The sequence below is a fragment of the Strix uralensis genome, chromosome 1 (genome assembly GCF_047716275.1).
Source record: "Strix uralensis isolate ZFMK-TIS-50842 chromosome 1, bStrUra1, whole genome shotgun sequence".
Classification (NCBI taxonomy): domain Eukaryota; kingdom Metazoa; phylum Chordata; class Aves; order Strigiformes; family Strigidae; genus Strix; species Strix uralensis.
The window spans coordinates 18257568-18280245 of NC_133972.1; the positions used below are offsets into that span (position 1 = coordinate 18257568).

General features: G+C 42.8%; 1 protein-coding gene across 1 annotated transcript in view; it reads left to right on the top strand.

Moving 5' to 3' along the window:
• The first annotated feature begins 1213 nt into the window (after positions 1-1213).
• The window catches only part of ARPP21 (cAMP regulated phosphoprotein 21), a 204345-nt gene continuing 182880 nt past the window's right edge, over positions 1214-22678 (top strand). The window contains exon 1 of the mRNA XM_074858134.1: positions 1214-1287. The gene's annotated coding sequence lies outside the window, so the exon portion shown is untranslated. The remainder of the gene's footprint in view (positions 1288-22678) is intronic.

Here is a 22678-nt window from a genome sequence, read left to right on the forward strand (position 1 = left end):
ACCTTTCACAACGCAGTATGAGAGTTTCCCCACCTATGTTTCTCCACAAACACTGCCACCATCGTGTCCTGTTCCCTCCAGGTAGGTCTTGCAGAAAGCAGGGCCTTGCAGCTCTGGCTTTCCATCCCTTTCATCTTGAACATAGTCATTTTATTGAAACAAAATGGATGCATCAAAGAAGTTACAGCCAGGACTGTGGAAGATCTGCTGTAAACTGCTTGGTCGGAGAATTTGGAGTTTGAGCTCACGTCCGTATTTAAGCTGCCCTCTGGTGCTTATTGCTGCTGCAGTGCATGCCTTCATTGCATCCCCTGGTGCCTGGAGACACCTGCAATATCCAGAGAGCAGAGGAGATAAAGCACTGCGAAAATTCCTTAGGAAAAAAAAGAAAAAAGGCCCAGTTCTGTGGGTGTTCTATTTTAAGCAGGATATTAACATGCTATGTTACCATTGCAGGTTATGCTGGGTGGGAAGATTTTCTTGATTTTGGATTTTGTAAGTCACTTATAGCACTAGCTTATTTTACCTTTTTGCTGTATGCAACAGCACTGTCTGTCACTGTGCTTTCCCAGTAGCCACAAACGAAAGCATGCCACTAAGTAGTGCAATCTTGTAACCGTCACCCTCGGCACAGCTGAGGCGCAGCCTGGCGTTTCTGGTCTGGCAGTTGGAGGACCTGAGGTTGTCAGTGCCAAGGTAGCAGAGACAGTAAATACGAATATGTCCATTCTTATTGGCAGCCCACAATTTTAGAAGGACCAAAACCACTGCTGGAGAGAGAAGCAGGCTAATCTGATGAACAGGAAAGGACTGCACGGGCCTTTGGGACTTCCATGCAGGTTATCTGTCCGGTGGGATATGCGCGCCTTTTTTTTTTGTTTTCCTTTTAACTAAAGGCCGAGCTGGACAGTTATTTCCCTACAAGCTGCTCTGTGCCTGGATCATGCTCCCATCCCCACCATGCTTCCCTGGTGCTGGCGACACGGGTGGCTAATATTAGCCGCGCAGCTGATTGTCCCGGTCGGTGCCCTGCGACAGGTGCGGGACGGCCGCCGCGCTGGAATCCCGCCCGGACCGATGCTGGCGCTGGCACCAGCCTTCCCATTATATCAGGAAGGGCTGTGTCCCGTCGCCACGATGCCCCGGCCCCTGCGGCTGGCCCCAGCTGTCCGTGGGACGTGGAGCGGGGCAGTAGGCGCCCAGCGAGGCTGCTGCGGGGAGAAGCGAACCGTGACTCCTCCAGAGTGGAAAGCTCCTGGATGGGACTACTCCTGCTGTGTGAATGGGGTAAGGAGAAGGTCTCAGCAGAGCTCCGGGCTGGCAGTTTCGTGGCGCTGCTCTTAGAGGAGGGAAACACACACAAAGAAATACTAAAAATCAAGCATAAGCACTGTGAAATTAGCAGATATGGGTTGCATTTGCTCATGTGGTGGCCGTAGTTTCTTTACAGTGCAGCACTTTGAGTTTGCATTAATTTTAATCGGTGTTCTCTAATTTTAGAATGCTCCTGTGCAAAGTTACTTTCAATTCCAGTGGTGATTAGATGGTGATGACGTGTTTTAATAATAAACATGGGAGAGATATAGAAAAAGAAATCAAATGTGCTGACTACACTTGCGGGGAGGGGAAGAAGTGCTGTTGCTCTGCTCTAAAAGTATCTGATCTGTCTGCTCAGGGGTAATATCTTAAGGTCTCCCACCTCCTTTCTATTTTGGATTTTGTTTTCTTTTTTTTTCCTAAACCGTAATAGCTTCTTTTGGTAAGAACAACAAAATGTCTAGGTGGTGTTTACTTAGCATAAAGGCTGGAGAGAGGAAGGGGGAGCCGAAAGGCTTGTAATGCTTCACAGGATCATTTCTAGTATCCTGTTGTGTTTATGTGACCCCTCTCCGTTGACTGTGTGAGGAGATGCAAGGCCGTCAGGTAGATCAGAAGAGATCTGTGTGCCGCAGTGTGACTTCTGCTGAACAACATGTGTGTGCGCCTGTGTGGTGCCCACGTGCTTGCTCTCGGACAGAGAGTGAGGCAGGTTTGCTTAGGGAGTCGAGCAGGCTCTGTCTGCAGTGTGACAGTCTGCTGCGTGCTGGAAGCCAGATGCTGCTGCTGCTTCTAAATTAAGGAAAAAAGCAAAAATAAAAGAAGAGATTTGTCTCTGAAATTCAACGATTTCTGCTCTGAATTGGCTCACTACCAAGGGCAGAAGGTCAGCCTCAGCAGTGCTCCTGGAGAGTTATATTGATGCAAAAGGTACTGAAATCAGTGGGAGGCTTTGGATCAGCACCATCCTCACTATTTCCATCTACAGCTAGCAGTGAAAACAGGTTTTTTAGGAGCTGTGGAATAAAAAAGCACTATCTGGGCCATATAAATACAATATGGAACTGATGAGAAAGGTCCAGCTTCACAAGTGTCAGGTGTCTCTAGGTGCAGTCTAGGCCTAAGTTTCTTCCAGGAGAAGTTTTTTGGATGAGGCCATTAAAATTTGAACATGGTCTTGATAAGAAAGAGAGAAAATGCCTTTTCTCAATGCTACATGTGACAATTGCATGTGGGGTCGTGCCTCAAAGTGCGTCGGAGGCTCTTTGCTGAAAGAACCATAACGTCTTGGGGGGCTGGGAGATCCTTCCCAGGCGGGTACCTCTGACTGAGGACACTGTGCTACTGTAACACTATTACTGTCCTGCTGCTCATGACCTCTCCGCAGCCAGCACTGCGCTCAGGACTTGACGTGGTTGTTTGGCAATGAGGACACTATGTAAACTATGATAATCCCATACATCTCGTAATGCCTTGACTCATGCTTCCAGCCAAAGCTTTCTCCAGCTCCCTCTCTGCTTCCTACCACCCACCCACCCACCCCAGTTTCTATTCCTCTTATTTTAATACATGAAGCAGAATTTGCTGCACCTCAAACCAGTGCTTCAGCCATGCCTGAGCCGGAGCTCCCATGCAGGGATGGGGCAGCACTGAGGGTTCGTGTTTTGCTGAAGGGAGACGTGCAAAGGCACAAGGAAAATACACGGCCATCTCCCTTTGAAAGTCACTTATTTGCGACTTTCAAAGTACCTCTCTAAGCAGCTCACAGAGAAGTCATTTGCAAATTTGATGCCAGTTTTTAAATACAAGATGAAAGTGGATTTCACTGCCACTGAACTCTGCAGCTAGGAGTCCCTCAGGAGAGGTGCAGCAGTCTGCGTCCCTGGAGAGCCAGATCTGTCGCCTTGCAAAGGATCTTGCGTCCAGGTAGGAAAGCATAAATGAGCATGTGGATCTTCAGCAGTGCTGGGTATAGGACAGCACATTAATAAAAAGTTTTATTTATTTTTTTTTAACCATTGTGAGAAAATGCTCAGAGTTAACAAAAGCTTGAGAAGAATAAAATGCTTCTCCCACTTTGTACACAAATCACTGATCTTGGATAGAAGTTAGAGGGCATATCCAAGTAAGTTTTACAGTTGACCTTTCATAACCAAGCAGGTCATGAAGTCATTGCTGTATCTGCACAATTCTTTAATTTTAATTTAAAAAAAAAAAAAAAAAAATTTATCAGTTTCATAGGAAACTGACATTATGGGTTTATGGGCTCCTGTATTACATTACGTAGTACATCATACTCATAACTTACCCTCCCCTCATTCTAGTAATTTCCTGGGCATTTATCTTGTAATGTCACCACAACATATTCTGAGAAAATCCTGTTGCATTTCTAAGCAGTATGGGAATCCCCGCTGTTATTGTAAACACATTACCTGGTCAGAATTATTTTAATTTGGTGTTGAGGAAATAGAAGAATATACTCTAATGACATACACTTCTAGCTAATGAGGAAGACAATCCCTTTTGTTTCTTCAACTATTACAAACATCTGCCTTTTCCTATGACCTAGGGGTACATATACATGTATGCATTTGAGAGTATGATTTCTATAACATACAAAAGCATGGGCTAGCTACTGATAAAATTGACCCTGTTAGGATCCCAACACCACTGCTGGTGAAGCTGGTGATAACCAAGCATGCAAGCAAGGTATTCCTCAGTCATATATTGACAATTCTGCACTTCTGTGAATTTGTAAAGGAACGCTTCTTTCTGGCACAGAAAATCTGATGATGGCCTGTTCCCTCCTCACTAAGGTCTAGAGAAAAAGAGCAAGGGAGAAAGGCTGTTTAGCAGAGAGACTGGGAAGAGAAGACTAGGACAGATTTTCTACCAGATGCTCCTCAGAGCAAAGGCAATTTCCAGACAAGTTTGTTTACAGCTACAGTTGTGTATTGTTTACAAATTCTTACCTCCCAAAAACCAAAAGAGGGAGGGGAAATTATTTGAAACACAGGAAAAGAATGCATGAACAATCCTACCAGAGGCTGTAGAAGTACTTAAGTAGCCTATGTTACCCATCCTTTGGGGAAGTCTGAGGAGGACATACCCACGTGGAGCTGAGTCCGTTGCTGTCCAGGTGCCTCTTGTTCTTGTCTCACTTGTTATCGACAAACTGTACTGGCAAACTAGGGCAATGTTAACACGTTATCACTATAAATTATTACATTTAGATGTCTTTCTCTTGAATCTAGATCTTAGATCTAGATTCTAGATCTAGTGCTGGGTTTCCCTTGTTACTTTTTCGGCAAGTTCAGCCATCTCTCCCTTGCTGCTACGATGGCAACTGCACCTCTGCTTACACTCCCACCTTGTCCCTGAAGTGATTAAGAAAGGTTAGGTAAAAATCTATGTATCCCAGTCTTCAGGCTAAAGGTGTCCATATGTGTGCATGGAGGAGAGGGCGGGAAGGCAGCACGATTATTTACAGAGAAGGAAACCTCCATCCATTTCTTCTTAAACAAAGGAGGAGGTGAGATGTTCACAAAACAGGCAGGTTGACATCTCTTATATTAAGTGGGAAGGCTCATGAAGAAGGTTCCCCATTGAACCCTTAGCAACACGTTTCGAGCTCCAGGCAGGTCAAGTGGTAATGGAAGAGAGACGAAATGGAAAACAGCAGCAGCCCAGGCCCTTGGCATCCGCACTGGCGGATCCCCATGCAGTGCAAAGGCCCAGTGCGGGAGCAGGGTAGGTGACTACTGGTGATGGATGATGTTGAGACCTCAGAGAGAAATGATATAATAAATGGTTGGTTTGACACAGTAGGAAATGTTTGCGTATAAGTGACAGGTAATAAATAAGATTGTGTTGCTATAGATCCTCCAGGCAGTGCTGGAGCAAAAATATTTTCTGATTTTCTTTCTCTAAGGGAAAAAGGTAGGGAGGCAGGGACTCTTATTTGTAATAGCTAGGCATGAATAAAACTGTGTTTGCTGCATACAGTCAAGGTAATCTAAGGCTGATCCAGATCCAAGTCAAGTACTGCTGCAGCTGTAGGTTCTCAGTTGTCATAGCTAAAGTTACAAAACAACTTCCCTTGCGGCTTGTCTAATGTCACTGTCTGGAGCTGAGGCCCCACCACTGTATCCATGGTTAAAACACTGTCTTTTCTTGCACTTGTTATCAGGGCTGCCACGAAGATGAGGACAATCAGACAGTTTGCCCCAGGCACTGACTCATTATATGTGATATATGGTAATACATAGAGGGCCACAGACTCAACTTCTGCCCCGGAGTTTCCAAGTGTTCCTGTTTATAATTTTCTGTAGTATTGTACTTTCCCCCCGCCCCAGTTTTGTATGCATTTTCCTCTCTTGTTCATTTTTATTTGAATACCAGAAAACAGACCTCTGTTGCTGCTGCTGCAATGGTCAGTTAGGTAAGCTCTCCATGCTAGTTTTTGCTGGGTAGATAAATATTACCTGGATGCAGCATTACCAAATTAATAAAGACTTTGATTAAGAAATCTATTAATTGATTCAGCAATCTGGAAGGGATAATTCAAGAAATGGGGTAGTATCTCTTGTTTTTTTTAAAAAGAAAGTAGTGGCAAGAATATACTGGCTATATATTTAACATTTTGAGGTAGCTTCAGAAGTCTTACCCACAACCCCCTGAGATCAGTGAAACACTGTCCCCTCCTTTTTATTTTCCTTATAAACAGCTATGGAATGCATAAGAAATTTCATACTGATTTTTTTTTTTTTTTCCCCAGTATATGTCTGAGGGTTAGTGAGCAGCCAGGGAATGAGAGTACTAAAATTATCTGCCTAGCCTCAACATTTAAGGTCTTGTACAGTGCATTTCAAACTTCTTTCTGTGGGGAATTTTTTTGGTGGCTTTTCCCCCCTCGGGAATCCCACTCCATGCAACAACAGCTATCCTGCTGCCCATGTTTAAAGGACAACTATCCTGCAGGAAAAACAAAACCCCGGAAAGTTCCCTCTTGCACAGCTGAGCTCTAGTTTCCCAAGATTACACGGCTAAACCTGTGAGTTTTTGTGGGCTGCTGGTAATTAGGACGGGTGGTGTTAATAGTAGAAGAGCATTTAATGTCCCCTCCCAGATGGGGTGCTGGTGTCTACAGTGGGCCTACTAGTAATGTACAAGAGAGTTAGTGTTTATAAAATCAGCATTGACGTTAAGTGGCATAGTACATGTGTTTTCATACATTCGTATTTTTAGAAGCTTTGTCATTTCAATGCCTTCTTGTGCACCTGGTTGCATATCTCCCATTTTCTCATCCATGATAAGGGTTTCTGGGACTTAAGACTTGGCAGGGAAGGAGGACTATTTTGGAATAGGCATGTAGTGACCTATGATTTGACTTACAATATTAGGCAATGGCCCAACAGTTGCTGTATAGACCTACTGAGTACCAGCATTTGGAAAGTGAGGTCTGCAAATGAAAACAAAGCATTTTTTCCTGAACGTGTCCCGTAACTATGGTAGCTCAATGTGACTGGATAGATTCTTGCTGTTTCCTGTGCTTCTGCAGTACACTAAGCCAAAGCTAACTGGATTTTAGGATTACTTGCTGTTCAGTACAGCATTGGCATCACAGGATTATAATGCAGGACTTTCCAACCACTGGAGTACACAATATTAAATCCTGCAATACAGTTTCCATAGTATTGCATTGCATCCCTTCCTCATTAATCCATTGTTCACTAAACCCTGTATTTTTAAGGATCAAATAATTGTTCTATTACAGATAACCCTAATATGGCTAAATCTCATTAGTAAGCAAGACTACCCAGTTTTACATAGGAAAAAAATAGGGGTGGAGGAAATATGTGCGCAGGGAGTAGATAATTTTATAAAACGTGTATTGGTTCCAACACCATATTTATCTTAATTATAAGAATCTGTCTGAGAGATAAAGTTTCCCTAGAAGACAGCTAACTAATAGCAGTGGTTTTATCTGGTTTGCTACGGTTCTTTTTATTTGCAGATTTTACATGCTTTACAGAGTGGTTGTGAATACAGTTATCCCCACTTCACAGATGAGGGATCCAATTTCTTGAAGATCAGAGAAGAAGTTAGAGGGGAGCACCAGGTCTGCTGCTACCCATGCTATCTCCTCTTTGACTTTCTGAAGAATATTTTTTACAGCCACCCATAACACTACTCTCCGTTGCAGGCTGCAACATGTATCTGGGGGTTGAGTTTCAGCCCTATTGCTCTCCTTTTGCTGATGGTGCAGTAATGAGCTGAAACAACAACACACTATTCCCAGGGCTGCGTGGACATTGCTAATGCCAATGAATAAGTAAAGCTTATTTGTCATGACAAGGTGATACTTTTATACTATGCCAGATCTTATGCTGTTAAACAAGAAAATCTCTACTGATTCTCATTTCACTTAGGAAAAAAAATATTGAGAAGGAAAAAATCAATATTTTCAAACTGGGAATGTATGTTTATCAGGTTTCTGAGAGAGTCTGGAGGCTAAATACAAAGCCTCACATAACAATTAAATTTGAGGAATTTTGCCTTGAAATTAAAATCCTTTCCCTTTTTCACACTTCTAGACACTGGGAGTATAAGAGCAGTGTCAAGCCAGTAAGTTGTAGAAGGGCAGGGAGCTGAGCTGGTTGTTACCTTCCCAAATGTTTGTCAAGGCCTCAAAAACACCCTGAATTTGAAGCCCCATTGATTGTGCAAGAAGAAGACAGGTGGAGGGGCAAGAGCAAAAAACATCATTTTGGGTGGCACTGGTTATTTCCGATGGTGATGTTGGCAGGAGACAAGGCCAAGAGTTTCGGGCCCCATCTTGCTGAGATGAGTGAACAGATGTGAAGAGCATCACTGCCTTTAGTGTGGCCCAGGCAATACAATCATAGTCCCAATGTCCTTTGGTAAGCCAGACTGCCAAAAGGTGGAAAGTGCAGCTGAGATGATTTTTTAAAAAAAGATGTATCTGAGTAAGCTCATACTAGAAGTCATCTGTCAGGAAGCTGCTCAGGCTCCCTCTGTGGAGGTTTGAGCTGTGTTTGGTTGCAGGAGAGAGCAGCTCTTAGTGTGGACCCTCCTTCTCCTTTGCTAGCCTGTGGGATAAACAAAGGACCTACGAAACTGCAGTATTTCAACGCTGTGCTGTTAGAGCCTGAACTGAAATCCCAGGATCATACAACATATTTGGATTATTAATAGTTCTATTACTATTTTTATTCTTGTAAAAAAATTGATATCAGGGTGTCCATACGCTTGACAATCTGTAGAAGAGATTGGTATGTCTGTTTTACAGGATGAGGAAACAGGGAGGGGTCCTGCTTTCCCAGGCAGGCTGGTCGCTGAGGCAGCCTGCTTAAAGTCTTGGCCTGACTCCTTGTAAAACCTTCTTCTGCATTGCAAGAAGGCTTCAGTGAACATCACAGCTGAGACAGGGATGGTTTTGGGTGGCAGGTTATGGGACAAAATCTTCCATCCAGAGATTTCATGAGCAACACTAGCCAGAGTAGACATCCTCATGTCTGGTCCCAGGAAAGGGGGGTAAATCAGTCTTAAATGATCAATTTTATTGACAAATAACTCAGTCTGTGATGTGTGAAAGATCTAGTGCTTTTCACTGAGTGAAAACTGATCTGTGCCATAGTATCTATCCAGATGATTCACCACACAGAAAAAATCAGAAATCAGAAAATGCCTTGTGACAAATGGTCAAATGCAGCACAGAGCTGATCCCGTTGGTGTCCTGGGTGTTCCCCTCCAGGTCATTAACTAAAGTCAGAGGGCATTGCTCAAATTCAGAGCCATCAGCTCCACAGTTCATCCCAATTTTTCTGTTTCTTATGCAGAGTGAGGAGGTGGGAGACTACATGTTCATCTAGCTTGGGATGCTGGGGAACAGCAGAGACTCTGGGAATGAAATAGGGCTTAAGTACCAAAAACTCCTCTCCCTTCTACAGCTCCTCGCCTTCAGGCATTGAGAGGTTTAGGAGGGGCTTCCTGAATGGTGTGCCATCCCTACCATCCTGCTTTTTAGACATGTCCCTCATGAATTTGTCTAGTCCCCTTTTAGGCTTATTTTATACTTTTTGGCCTCTGCAGCATCCTGTGGCAGTGAGTCACAACTTAATTACACCTTGTGCGAATAGGTTCAATGCTGCACTGGAACTGGCAATTAGTACTTGCAGTGGCGATGCAAAGAGACATTTTCCATGTGAAATGTTCTTTTCATCAGCGCTACCCCATGAGGGGAGCTGCCTGTGGAAACTCGCAGGAGATAACGGTTTCGAGGGGGAAAGGAGCCAGTGCCAGCCATCACGTCGCCGATGAGCAAGAAGAGATAGTTAGGTACTGTCAGCGTGGTGCCACACACCTCGTGCTACCTGGCATTGGAACAATTATAAAACCCGCACTGCTCGCTGAACCCCAACCGCTTATTTGGTTCACTGTGGCCATGGAAACACCTGACCTATTTACACCTTCAGCAGAGCGAGGTGGGAAAAGGAAAAAGGGGATTCATATTTGGATTTTGGAGACTTTTAATTAAGATGATGTATGTGAATGAGTGTGCATGTGCGCTTGTGAGGGAGAGCCAGAGGAATACAGCCCGAGCAGGCCAGGCCTTCCTGCATCAGTGCAGCTGCGGCATCAGGTGCTCCTTGGGCAAACATGATTTACACAGAGCCTGTGTTTTGCATATGTAAGATAACATTTACCTTCTCGCCCACTACTTCCAAAGGTTTGTCCATGACTTTCTCAGGTCTTATGGGAATTCATTCTCCTGTCACTTTGATGGCAAATTACTTCACACTCTCTCTGCAGCTGTTGTCCCTGAAAAGGCTCTCCTACACGGGAATCAGCTTGCTCTATCCAGGAAAGAACGGAGACAAGTCTCATTCTGCACAAGGGTTGCCCGTGCATCTTATACCTCTCATCTGCTCCTTGCCCATCTCTCAGTACATCCGGTAAGATGGGAACAAGCAACATGAAGTCATTTGGCCACATCAAATGGAGCAGGAGATTTCACTTCATTGCAGCTGGGGCTTTTACTTAGACTGCAGATTCCCATGACAGGATAATGCTGTGTAAGTTAGCAGAGCATGGGCACAGCAGATGTCAGGCTGAGCTTCCAAATTCTGTTCTTCTGAGGGCACATATTAATATAAATGGGCAAATTAGGTTTTAGAATAGCAGTTACCTGAAATGGAGCCCTAGCTAAAAGAAAAGGAGATCTGCTGGAGAGGGGAAGATATTAAACTCTAGGTGTAAAGAAGACCTCTGCAGATACAATATAATCATGGTGCATATTAAGAATGAAGGGAGCTCCAAGACTTTAAAGATCTGTTGGGAAATCTCGAGGAAGAAAGGACGTTTGCATTTGATATTACTGAGAGAGAGTCTTTAATATCCCCAAAGCATCTGATTAATAACCATAGCATCAGACCTCAGGAATGCAAATTTGGTAGCTCTTTAAGATGAAAGCTCCCCCTCTGCATGCTTTTTAAAACAAAATTTTCTTTTTATTTTTATTGCATGTTTCAAAACCATTCATGTTCTGGCAGGTAACAGTTTTTTATCTTGAAAGTAAGGTTTGACTGAGGAACAAACTGTGCAAATTCTGTTCTTAAACAGCAAAATTAGAGAGAAAATACCATCTGTCTCCTCTCCAGCCTACTCTCCCTGGTCCCAGTGATGCCTTCTAGAGGAAAAACAGTCATGAAGCTACTAGCATGACACACAGCAATGCACCGTAACGCAAGGGTTTGTGTGTGCAGCTGGACCACTGCTTCTTCCCAGAGGAGGCAGGTGGAAGCCCTGTTCCCAGCTGGATGGGAAGACATTCACACTGCTCTGTGCTTCTGGGCCCCTGCCTGGGCTTGGTGGGACTCCTCTTCCACAGCAAAGGCTTTCAGGTGGCATTCCTGAGAGCTTTCTCCTCACCCTGCTACAGCAATCAAATTGACTGAGCTTTGACAGCAGTTGTGACTCATTTCAGGAAGAAATCCACTTGAGTGCTCATTATCACTTCAGTATCATTTACATTTTTCCCAGTCGGAGTGAATATTTTGTCGTGACAGGGCACAGGCTGTTTCCTTTGCCCTGGGAAGCCCATACAGACTTTCTACCTGGTAGCTCCTGCCAGAAGCTCTGCAGCTGGCTGTCTTTTGTTTCTGACTTCTTTTTTTTTCTCCTTCTTGTCCTTAATGGCTGTCTGGGTTTTGAAGACTAGTTACACAACACTATTTTTTCCCTCCTCCAGCATCACTGAGAAAATTTCAAGGCTGCAGAGGAGTGGGAGGAGAGCCTGATGCACTGAGCCACCTTTGTCCATCCACTTGTGACTGGGGTATAATAGGTACAGTTGATTTGAGACTGCCAAGAGTTTGCTGCCAAATTGAATTTTTCATAAACTGATTATTGCAAAGTGCTCTTGGCAGAGTAAAGTTTAACACCTTTCTAACAAGCTCAGCCCAGCACAGCTCATAAGAGCGATACTGTAATAATAATCCCCTTCTGGATCCTTGGCCAGGATTTTGGATTTACTGAGAAACTCTTTCCACCCCCATTCCCTCACCCATGAGTAAACCCACTTAAGGTTTTTTCATAGCTATTATTGGTGCAGGGATAGGAAGACTTCTTCTCTGCTGGTGTAAAGCAGCCTACCTCCATTGATTTCAGTGCCCTGAGTTACTTCAGTACTGTGGGGGTGATCATATGATTCAGATGCAGTTGATAAAGTTGATGGTAATCTAGCCTCAATAACTTAATCTTAGCATTTTCCTCCAAAGAGAGCTATGTAGCCAGGGAAAAGGGCTGGGTGAACTACTCAAACAACTTATCTGACAATTTCTGCCTTGTGTTTTCTGCTTGCAAAATACTCATCCAAAAAGTTTTTGGTTTATAAGGCCTTTATTCTGAATTTTGTGTCAGTAGGTTATAAAATAGGTAGGTAAATTTGGTTCTTCAAGATGCAATGTTGTCCTTGTTGCCTGATGACTATCATGCTACAAGCAGAGAAAGACCACTTCCAAGGAAGCAGGACAACATCCTACCTACAGGCAAGTACCTTTGCTCATTCAGAGGCATGTGCTAAATGGACAGAGTCCCCAGAATATACCTAACTTGCATGAACATCCAAGAAAGGAAAAACAGAAAACAAATTGAAGTTGAAGCAAAGCTGCTATTTGCAATTAGCCTAAACCATGTTTAGAGCTCAAAAATACACACTGAGAGTATTTGTTTTGACAAACTACATACCTTCAGTGTAGCTACAGGAGGCTGTGCCCAGTCAGACACTGTGGAGGACCTGGTTCGCAGTGGTGCCTTGATGTGAACTCCAGCTGGATAGTCCATGGGGTGGGCAGGGATCCCACGGTGCAAACACATCTGCTTGGCAAACCTGGCAGAACAGATGCCAGGTGTAAGCAGTGCTTTAAAAAAAAAAAAAAAAATTCATAATTTTAAATCCCTCACCCATCAGATCACCTTTCTAGCAGGCGCTCCTAGCTTAAAATAAATAGTACCTTAGCAAAGGCAACAGGGGGAGAGCGTGTCCTTATTTATTATTCTATTTGCTTTGCCTTTCCTTCACATCTATACCATTAAAACATGGCAGGGCTTCACACATGCCACTGACATAGATGCAGCAGAAAGCCCACACTACTCCAAAGGGCAGACATTTATGGAAGTGCCAAGGAGCAGAACAAAGGCACAACGTGCCGCTGGGTCCACCACCAGCAAGCGCTTGTGTGGAGTAATCCATACAGTATACTTGGGCACACATGGACAGTGCGGTCACAATTTAAAATGATGCCATCTGTTTAGGAAATCTGAATGTTTTTGATCTGCCCCTGAAATGAAAAAAGAAGTAGGAATACTGGGGCTTTGATTCTGTTTGGTGGTGCAAACAAGCAAGACATTTCCAAATGTCCAAGCAGATCCTCTGCTGCTTGGGAGAGGGTGACTGTGCTGGTCCATGGAGCAAGCAGGAGAACTGGTTTCACGTTTACAAGAATTGTGAATTAATTAAGGCAATGTCAATATTTATAATTCAAATGTTTCCACTATAATCTTTTACAAAAACTACATAACTTGAAAATTTTGTGGACCAAAAATCTGCAAAAGCTAGGGGGGAAAAAAACCTGTATGAGGTCAAGTCAAGAATTCTTTTTGTTTCCATTTGGCTTCAGGAAAATTTTTGCTGTCCATTATCATCCATTTTGAAATGAAAAGTCATTTTGATTTGAAAAATGAACCTTTGTAATTAAAAGTGAATTTCAGTGAGATGTTTTAAATGATGTGGGATGTTCAATGAAAATTACCTAAGCCCAATGCCAAATCCTCTCAAAAAATGCTTCATCGAGTACTTTCAGCCAGCTCTTCTCAGCACATAGACATTATCTATAGCAGTAGGAGTTCTGGTGTTAAAACAGAAAGTGCATATCATGAAAAACTCGTTTCAGTCAGATAATTCATAAATATTAAGGACAGTCTTTTGACACGAGAAATGATATTGAAAATCACTATGTGGTAGGAGAGGAAAAATGGCAGCTGTGAATGTGCTAAGTGGCCAACGGCTTTGGCAATAAAAATCCATGTAGTCGTTGTTTTAACAAAAAAACCCTATGTTTTATTCTGTTTTTAACATTTCAGATGTTGAATAATATGCCAGTAATGAAGAGTTAAACAAACAAGAAAGCCAGAATAATTAACCACTGATGTTTATCTGTCATTCTAGGGCCAAAAATATCACCAAAGATAGGTGAATGTAGGTTTCCTCTTCTGGGGGATGGGAAACAAAAAAAAAAAATCTAAAGCAAGCAGTGTAGATTTTTTTACAAAAACATGAAAAAATGTTAATTTTATTCTGGAAAAAACTTTAGGGTTTTTTTCTGATTTTCTCTTTTAATCAACTAAGGAGGAGAGGGAAGGAGAAGCTGCAGTTGCAAAGTTTGACAATTTCACTAAAAAAAAATATTTAAAAGCTCTTTCATTTATTCAAAAAATGTAAACTGCTCCTAAACAGCAGTATATGAAGATGGCCCAGAATAACCAAGCCTTCTGTTGCTTCTCTGCAGAAACACTTGTATCTGCAATGTGGCTTTAGAGAGATGTGTCTGTGCATCCGCCTCTTTGCATCAGGAGTCTGTTTCTTTTGGTGAGAGCTGCGTGAGGAAGATTATGGCACGTTTTGCTTCTTGTCATACCTCCCTCCTAACCCTTGCGTGCATATATATAGATAAAATGCATTTTGGATCAGCCTCCGGAAGGAGGGTGGCTTTTAAGGTGCAGATGTCACTATCTGCCCTGCCTGGTACCTACACACCATGCAGTTCTCGTACTGAAGGAGAAGGTAACTTTCTCTTCATCCACCAACCTCCTTACAATGAGTGCTTTGCCAGAGCAGAGGACAAGAGATTTGTGAAAGGGAGTGCAACTGCAGTGGTTTCTATAACCTGTTATTCACCCTCACTGCTCTCTCCCAGCCTTCTCCCTGTCCCCCACTGTCCCCAGCAGGACCGGGGACACAGTGCCTGGCTGGAGTTGCCCAGGCACAGGTCAGGTGAAGCAGGGACCATAACATTTTGGGTTTTCCCACTCTGCCTCCACTAGGTCTGGAAGAGAAGACAGAGAGTGACTTGGTTCTTCAGGTTCATTCTGGTCTTTTCACCTTTGTTACCACAGATATCAGAATTTGGGGAAAAATTCTCCACATTTATTTCAGAGAAAAAAAGCTGAAGTGCTTTTATTCTGAACTGACAACAAAAATTCTCTTGACTTTCTCAAGGCACAGAATTCCAAAAATTCACTTATCGTCCTATTCTACTGGCTTTTCAGTTCTGCATTTATTTTCTGTATTCTTCTCTGGTATGTCAATAGCACACAGTGCTGGTTTTCATCTTTCATTTGGTCTTTTTTGCAATAGCTGAAATACTTATTTTAATTGATTCTTTTTTTAAACCTTAAGAGCAGCTGTTACTTCGTGTTGACTAGCACATCTTGACATTGCTTGTAGATCACAGAGTTTCTTTTTTACATTATAGCTGAAAGTGTTTTCCACTTAGCTTAATCTTTTCTATAGGTATCTATTTAGACAGCGTACATTTGGATTTATAAAAAAAAAATAATGAAGAGGGCTATTTTAATTTGTGTGGCATTATTCTGCTAGACCATAAAATCCAGCATCAAACATTTCTTTAGACACTTGCCTTGCCTAGTTTCATTCAAAGCATTCCTCTGCTTGGAGGCATCAGGCAGACCCCTTGGGCAATTTGTTTCCAGTTGAGAGATATTAATGTTTCTGTGTGATAAAGTGTTGTTGTTTTCCTCAGTTTCATCTTTCTGTGGCATTAAGATTGTAAACGCAACAAGTGTTGATGAACGAGGCGTTTGCAGAGCCAAACAGCAAACCCACATCAGTGAAAGCAGTGACGTGATGTAGAGACGAGAGTCATCTTTTGATCCATTAATATATACTTCCTGTGTACCTATAGGTTGCTGTACAATGCAGTCTCATTTAATAGCTGGCTATATGACAAATGTGGTGCCTGTGTCATCTCTGATCTATGTCTATGGAAAAAGAGCTTTTAAAGCCATGATCTTGTATATATACTGCCCAGTTTGCTGCCAGAGGATGTTGCGTATATGTATGGTATCATTATCTGGTAAATAAATTGTTTTTGCAGTTTGGCCAGCATCATTAGTTAATTAGACCCTGGCTGTTTAGGCACCTGGAACAAGCAGCGGGAATTTAAATTCTTCTGATAAAAGGATTTATTTATAATGAGTCTCACCCCATAATGAGTTCCAACCAGGGGAGACTGACCATTAGTGGATGACTCACAACGTTACCGTAAAGATCAGAGTCACATATTCAATTTTATAAGACTTTCGTACACTCAACGAGAGCATGGATTCTAGAAACAAATCTTTTGGCTCCAGTTTTTCCATCATGTTAAATTTGATACAGTCCTCCTATGCCTAAGAGTAAACAGGCAGGACACAGCAGACTATTTATTTTATTTCATTTTTTTATTGCTCTTCCTCTCTACAGTTCCAAGAGGAAAAGAAGCTGAGTTTTTAATATTGTGAGAATGCTCAGCCCTTTTCAGCTGGGAGATGTCAGAAGCAGCTGCAGACCTAAATGAAAGGAGCTCATCTCTGAAAATTTGCTATGCTGTAATAAATGCAGGGTTCTGCTGGTGAGCTGCTGATGGCCCTTTAATGTCTTTATACTTCAGCAGTACTCAGAGGCACTGCGGTTCCTCCCCCTCCCTCTCCATCCCTGGCAGCTCCCTTCCCCCCTCTCCCTGCCCACTCAGGCTCAGGATTTCATCATGTGAAGGCGAGAGTTCACTGTAACATTCAAGGGCTACGCTGAGTTTGAAGAAAAGGGCCGTGACTGGTTTTATTATCCAGGCAGCAGCCTCCCTTCAGCTCAGATTGATGTTCTCCTTTAGTGGCATATTTGCTTTAAACATTTGGCCCCCTGAGTCACGATCGTATACTGCTTGTTGTTGGTATGCAACATGGGGGTTGTTATCTATTTATTTTATTTAAGTAGCATATGCTATGCAAGGAAGAATGCGTTTGCCCAGTATCCTTGTGACGTATTTTCCCAATTAGAGGTACACAGCATGTCAGGATGAAACCCAAGAATTACCTTCCAGCCTCCAGGTCTCTGCTCTTTTTGTGCTAATCTGTGAGGATCGGCATCTGCCAGTCTGGAGACTGGCAAAGTGTTAAGAGCATGACAGATTCCCAGAAATCACATTTATAGCTGGGGATGTGAGGATAACGTATGCAGAGCTCAGTAAAAGGATCCTGGAGTTTGAAGGAGGCTCTGGGAAACCGTCTGGATGTGGTGTAACCTGCAGTTTAGAAACCTTAGAAAGCCTTTTCTCCTTGAAGTTTGAGAGATGTTGAGTCTAGTCATGCTGTACTTCTTCACAGGGTACGTGAGGCATAGTATTGTGGGCTGGTAGGTGAGACCCCAAGGAAAGGGGGGGGGCATGACTGATGGACAAACCAAATGCTGCCTGAAGCAGCTCTGGGTAATGTGGAAGAACTTGGGCTACCAGACGCTTGTAATGGCCAAGAGAGTCACTTTGAGGCAAATGGGCATATGCAGGCAGATGATAAAACCACAGGTTAGTTTGGATTATTTGGACATTATCACAGCTGAAAGGCAAGAGTACCCAGTTCACTGCTGGGTAACAATGGGACTAAACTCAACATAAAACCCAAAATCTCTCTGACAGAGGAGGAAAGAGACCAATTGTTGTGATCCTTCTCAGTCTAACAGAATACAGGGATGTTTCTAGGCATTGATGAAAATATGGTTAGAAAAAGACCTGTATGGGATTTATGAGACTGTAACGAATGTGGCACTTGGAGCCCTGCAGGAGGCACTGAAGCTGGCAGGGCTGCTGTCATGAGCTGTCACTGTATTCACTAAAGCTCAGTGGTTAAAGGCAACAGTCCCAGTTGCAGCAGGATACTGGTCGTTTGGTTTCAGGGACAGCAAAGGATATGGTACCAAAAGCAACTGTAGATTTACAGCAGTCTCCATCAGTTGACCTGACTTGAGAGGGCATGAGTGAGAGCATGCATGAAGGCATGCAGGCTACAGTAAAAAAGAAGCATCAGATGACCTGATAGTGATAAAACCTATTTTCCTAAGGCAGGTAATGCTATGATAGCCTCTGACCCTGCAAGTCAGCCCATGCCTGCATGAGAGAGCAAGCACCAACTGCTGAAGACAGAAGTAGCCTCTGGAGTCTGGAGGAAAGGTCATAAGTGGTGGGAAGGCTGCCCAGGTGCCCAGGGTCAGCATGTGTAAGGCAGTCTCTACCTCATGGAAAAAGATCTTCTGGCAAAAATCTAATTTTGTTTTAAAAGCTCAGAGTCCTCACCTTAGCTTACCCAGCACTCAGCTGGCAGGTGTAGTGTTATAAAGAACTGGCAATCTCTTATAATGAAACTTCAGTTTTTCCATAGCTTGGAATATTGCAGTAAAATACCACCAAAAACTGAGTTGCTCTGACTGACGTGGTAAGTACTAACATTGAGAAATCATTTTCTGTCTTAAATTTTCCTCACATTTTTTATTTCAGGTGCTGTTTTTTACATCAGTTCGATTTTTTTCAGACATAAATAGTCCCTTATATAAGACTTTAGCTGTCCATTTTCTTCTGAAGTTGCTCATTTGTTCTTCTTCTATTGTAGGAAACCTGTTTGTAGCTAGGATATGCCAAGAAAATAAAATGGTCCTTTTGCTCCTTTTTCCCAGCATGCTACCCAGCTGTCCCAAAATCTCATTGCTCTCTTCAAGGCAGAGAGAGATAAATAGAAAAAGACTAAAAGTACCTTTATATGGGGCAGTTTGCCATTTGGCACAAGCCTCAGTCTGAGTCAATGTTTAATTGTGTTTGCTGATCATAGTTCTGGCCTGGATATTTTAAAATAGATGTTATCTATCAAGAAAAAAAAAAAAAAAGAAGGGGGGACAACAGAGGAAAATTCACACTGTAAGGTGACTGAATGCTTTTAAAAATGTTATTTTTCCTTTTGAAATGAAGAGCCTAGGAAATTGAAAACATCCACATTATGTTAAATGCAAGTAGAGACTTTGGAGTGCCAGTTTACCAAATATGTGCAAAATCCAGATGTAATTCATCCCTGATGTTGCAGCTGCAATCAATTCATTCCAAGATCTATACAGAAACCTTTAATTCGCTGGTTTGACAAAGACCGGCAAACAGCCAGGTTGTATTAGACGTGCCAAGCATTGTAGGCTGTGGTTACTTTTTGCCTAAAGTGCCCTAAGTGACCTCATTGTTGTCAAGTATTTTCTATGGTGTTCTAGTACGTGTGAGCAGCCAACATAGTTCATTCAGCCTAAAATATCATAGCCATTAGCTAATGGTGACAAGTTTTGGGCGGGTTTTTTTTCCCCCCTTTTTTGGGGGGTCTTTTGTACTCAGCCTGTGGTCCTGCAATGTGAAATTCCCCTGCTAACCATGTTGTGAGAATGGGGTATATGTCTGTAAATTAGAAGCTGATCTATAGAAAAAAGAAATCTTTCTGGGGTCTCTTTCTTTATATAGCTTATGAAAGGAGTAATGCAGCATTACTTAACCTGGATGGAAAGCAGCCTGCAAGTGGAGAACCCCAGTGGAGTGCAGGAGAAGAGGCAGGTATGGAGGCTGATGCTCCCACCTCTGTGCTGCCTGGGGAGCAGGCATAACTCTCCCAAAAGTTTGGCAGGTGAAGCGTGGCTCCCAGCAGCCTCAAGTTTCTTACTGGAGCAGTTTGTCCGTTCCCCCATCGGGGGTCCCACACAGGTGTATCACACTTGAGCAGAACAAGAATCCAGCTCTTTGCGGCTAAACTGTTTCCAGGTGCAAGTGGTGAACTCCACATTTGGCTCCTCATGCTCCACCTTCCCCAGAGCTGCCTGCAGCAGCTGTGGCAACACTGCCAAAAAAATAACAGTTTAAAAAAAAAAAAAAGCTGTCTGTTTTCTGTAGATTGTTTTATAATTAATGATGGTTGTAAAAAAAAAAAAAAGGAAATGACCCTAAAAAACCCACCCTGACCACCATTGGGAATTTTTCATGGTGTTTGGCATGGTTGTAGGCAGGGACGGGGTCAGAACATCAGGCTCCATGTCATGTGTGTGGGTTTGATAGGACAGCTTTTCCCTGAGAGAGTGATTCCTGGTTTTGTTTTCTTATTTTCAAACTTAGTCTCCAAAGGAAGTATGAGAAATAGAATAGATCACATATAAAATACCCAGGTGGAGCGTTGCTGGTTTAGGTCTTTCATCCTTAAATTGACAAGAACGTGGTGAGTTTCATAAAACCTGAAGGACACATCTGTGTTCCTCCGGCAGTGCAATAATAAAATCAGCAAAGGCTGATGCTACTGCGTGGATACATCGCTCACAATAAACATTTGAAAGGCATTACATCTCTGCAGTAAATGAGGCTGTCAAAGAGGGCCACTTTCAACAAATCATACTAAATTATGGCATGTGAAAAGTATTGCAGATTAGCTACTCTTAGTTCATTCAGCACTTAATGGCCGGTCTTGAGTGGCAGGCAAGAAGAGGGAAGCTGATGGTATTCAGTGATGTATTAGCTATGTAAATACAGGGGAGATGTCCTGAACCCAATTCTTCTGCTGCCTGCCCTGCACCTTTGAAATGTAAGGGAGCTTCAGTGCGTCTCCAAGGAGGTTGGCAGCAAGTGCTGGAGCAGACTCATGGCGGCTGCGACACATTGTGCTACTCACTGCGCTCCCTCTTTGTGGAGACGTGTTCAGCATTTTCCTTTCCCCTGATCTCATTGAAGCCATTCAGGCTGAAAATGTCTTTTGCTCTTTGTGTATCTGTGCAACAACCAGAGTAAATGTCTCTTCTCTCTCGGCATTAGCCATCCACCCCTGCCTGCGCTGCCTACCTCTGCCTGCCTGCCACCAGCTCTCCTTGCAGCCTTGGTCAAATCTGCTCCCTCGCTCTGGTTGCAGTATGTACCAAGTGGCACTCCCAATGCTCGTTTCCATTTGTGTGTGGATCAGACAGATGAAAACCTCAATAGAAAGGAATTGTTAGTATTTGTAGAGTAATTATTAGTATTTCTAGTGCCTCTGGCAAACTCTGCCTTTTTAAAGGAAGTGCCAATAATTAGATATGGTGTTTTAATGAAAGGGAGAAATCTGTAATTAACAAAGGGATGCTGTATTTTATATCTGATTTTTATTATTTTTATTAATCAGCAGTACTTCACAGATGTTATATCTTCAGTTACTTGTAATGCTCTTTTGCATGTTTTTTCCACTTAGGTGGAATAATTGAGTGAAATATTTTTATCATGTTTTAAGACACAGTCAACCTGACGGGGAGACTCTGTTCATGTCATATTGGTGCTTGTGGCAGTGTTGTACTACTTTGGATGCTCTTGAGAGGAAGTAAATTTCAGTTCTTATGCTTTAAGGTTCTGTGCTTTGCTTCTTCTATGGTATAAGTTACCTGCTGAACTTAAGGCATATAGGCTATAAAGAAACTTAGTTTACTGTCAGATTTCTTCTCCTCACATAAGTGGTTATTTCTATTAACTGAGTGTTTAGACATCATTGTGCAATAATTAATCTAATCAAAATATCTCATGTACAATTGACCACAGAAAAAATATTTTTCAGTTGTTCTTTTCATTTAGTTTTGTGGTGAACTCAGATATTTTGCATGATGGCAACTGTATATCCCAAATGACCAGTTTGAATGTGAAATATATTTAGTTCTAGTAAATGGTTGTTCTTCGTGTGGTTTTATTTTAGTCTGGATAGCTGAAATGGGTATTAAAACCTGGTAAGGACCTAGTGATGATACCTGAGCAACTTTCAAAGAGCCTGTATTTTTCTATATTTTGCTTTGGAGATGTATGTATTCAATTGCAAGTGTCTATCTCAGAATGACCATGGGCATTAATTTCCTACAAGATGTGTATGACCATTCATCTGTTTGTGCATACTTAGAGACAGCAAGAGACACAGTCTTGGGGATCGTATGCTCCTTAAATAGGTTGCTTTGCTGCAAAAGCTGGCAGAAAAATTCCTGAACAGCTTCACACTGTTGGCATTAGCAGTTAACACTCTTCTTGTATATGACAGGGCATGTGAAAGAGGTGTATGGCCACCCAAGCTCACTGTGAAAAGCAGAGTAAAATGGCTCAGAGCTGTCAGTACTACAAGATTTATATTCGTTCCTGTCTGTTATGTCCTGTACGCAGTGTGCAACCTCTAAGCTGATAGCCCCCAGATTTTAATTTTCAGGCTGAGTCCCTTGACACTTTTGCGGTCCTCACAGCTTTGGTGGTAGAGCCGCTCCTGGAAACTGTAGCCTGATGGGAAGGTTGTAGCTGCAGATTTAGTCTGAATGTTAATGGGATGTGGAATTGATGTAGGTGGGAAGGGGAGGAAGATACTTTCTTTCCAACCAGAGATGCCTCTAGCCTGGTGAAATTGGTGTGATCCCACCAGTCTCCTGTTTAAAAGGCTCCTGCTGGAGCTGGCAGAAACAGTGACATGGCCTGGGCCGTGGAGTGAGAGGCGCACGGACGCGCACTGTGTATCCATCCAGGCTTCACAGTGGGGGCCGAAAAGCCTTTAGCTTTTTTCTTCTGCCTTTCCTCCCTCTCACAGCTCTACATCTGAATGTAACTGCTATTGTTTGTTTTGAAATCATTTGGGAAACTTTGAAAACAAAAAAGAGGTTAGAATAGTATTTTGCATCATCCTTAATTTCCTTATTTATCCTTAAAGATATCTTTTGAAAGAGTAGCCAGGA